The sequence below is a fragment of the Silene latifolia genome, chromosome 9 (genome assembly GCF_048544455.1).
Source record: "Silene latifolia isolate original U9 population chromosome 9, ASM4854445v1, whole genome shotgun sequence".
Classification (NCBI taxonomy): Eukaryota; Viridiplantae; Streptophyta; class Magnoliopsida; order Caryophyllales; family Caryophyllaceae; genus Silene; species Silene latifolia.
This window is the reverse complement of record NC_133534.1, coordinates 104,447,481-104,449,475: the sequence shown is the minus strand read 5'-3', so window position 1 is coordinate 104,449,475 and position 1,995 is coordinate 104,447,481. Positions and strand designations below refer to the sequence as shown.

The window sequence follows — 1,995 nt, the reverse complement described above, 5'->3', positions numbered from 1 at the left end:
AACATGTTGCTTTGGTGATTTTGAGGCTTCTTCAAGTCTAGCAATAGCTTTTTCGAACTTCAAATTGATGGTATCAATGTGAGCACTAAGTTGAGCACCCAATTGAGCAATAGAGTCCACTTCATGCTTTCCTCATCTAGTAGCCTTGCGAGGTCTACTATATTGTGAATTATGGACCGCCATTTCCTCAATCTTATTCCAAGTTTGATTGTCGTCAACTTCGGTGAATATTCCATTTGATCCCATGTTGAGAATGTTTCTTGAGTCTTCATAAAGACCGTTCCAAAATTGTTGTACCAAGAACCACTCGCTAAGTCCATGATGAGGACATGAGTGACAAATTCCCTTGGATCGCTCCCAAGCTTCATACAAAGATTCTTCATCTATTTGCTTAAAGCCCGTAATTTGATCTCTTAGCATGTTAGTCTTTTCCGGTGGATAGAACTTTTTGTAGAAACCTAGAGCCAATTTCTTCCAAGAATCAATTACGAGAGTAGCCTTATCAAGGCCTTTCACCCATTGTTTTGCGGTGCCAATTAGAGAAAAAGAAAATAAGACCCATCGAATTTGGTCTTGAGTTACACCGGTTTGAGAAATCGCATCACAATAGTCGCAAAAAGTCTCCATGTGAGAGTGAGGGTCTTCACTAGGCATCCCCCCAAATTGGCTTCTTTCGGCAAATTGGATAAATGCGGATTTGGCAATGAAATTTCCGGTTAAGTGTTGTGGTGTGGGAGTACCATTGGGTAGGTTCTCCTCGGCGGGTACGGATTTTGTGTTGGGTTCTCCTCACCTTCTCTTGCAAAAGGGTTGACGAACTCAATAGTGTTTGGTTGAATATCTACAACCTCACCAATACCTCTCAAAGTTCTTCTAGCAAGTCTTCTATTGTTTGTCAAAGTCCTTTCAATTTCGCGATCAAAGGGTAACAAGTTACCTTGTGATCTTCTAGACATGCAAAATATCAAACAACTCGAAAATAATTAGAACAAACCTTTAGGAGTTTTACTTCCCCAAGTCAAAGAAAGACACAACTACTAACAATTTAAGAAAATCTAAATCAAGTTAACACTGTCCCCGGCAACGGCACCATTTTTGGTCGGTACCTCTTATGAGGGTTTAGTTTTCGGTACTTGTCGTTAGGAGCACCTAGACCAAAACACAATTTATAAATCCACAAACAACTCTACAATTAGTAAACAGGTAAGTAAAGGTCGGATCCCTAGGGACGGGAATTGAGATAAGATTTTCAATTGCAACTAGTGGTGTCTAGGGGTGTCACAATTTGGGGTTTGAAGTAGAAGATCACTAAACTAAATAGCAATAAAAGTAAACAAGCAAGATGATTAAAAAGGGATGTAAACAATTGATAAAAGGTACTAGGGTGTCATGGGGTCATAGGGGATTCATGGGAATTGATCATAAAAACATATTCTCAAATTATAAGCAAGCAATTATTGTTGTGATGGATCGAGTTGGTTTATATCTTACAATCCTAGGAAAGTTTGGGTCTCGGAGCCGAATCGATTAGATTGTACAACACCTACAAGTCGACTTAATCTTCCCTACTCAACTATATGCATGGTCTAATGAGACTCGAGTTGGTTTATGTCTGACAAGTCTCATTGAAAAGATAGGTGATGGGTAAAAAATGCAAGGATTCATAAGCTCGCATTTCATCAAACATAACATGTGCATAAGTTGAGATCACAACAAGCAAGCAAATAAACTATGAAAACATATTAATTTAAGCATGAATCATCCCCCATGTTGGTTTCCCCTAATTACCCATTAACCCTAGCTAAGGAAACTACTCACTCATTATCATGTTGAACATGCTAGCAAGGTTGTCAATCATACCAACAAAGTGAAACATGATGAATAAATGAAGATAATTAACAATAATTAAAAAAAGATTAAGAGAATTATACCTACTAATCATTCCAATAATAAAGCAAAGAATAATTGAAGTACTTGATGATTGATTGGAAGGTT

The 1,995-nt window shown here is 37.8% G+C and overlaps 1 non-coding gene across 1 annotated transcript; it reads left to right on the top strand.

Moving 5' to 3' along the window:
- The first annotated feature begins 313 nt into the window (after positions 1–313).
- Positions 314–420, top strand: LOC141604333 (small nucleolar RNA R71). The gene has a single exon (XR_012526037.1). It is a non-coding gene; the product is annotated as a small nucleolar RNA R71 (small nucleolar RNA).
- The last annotated feature ends 1,575 nt before the right edge of the window (positions 421–1,995 follow it).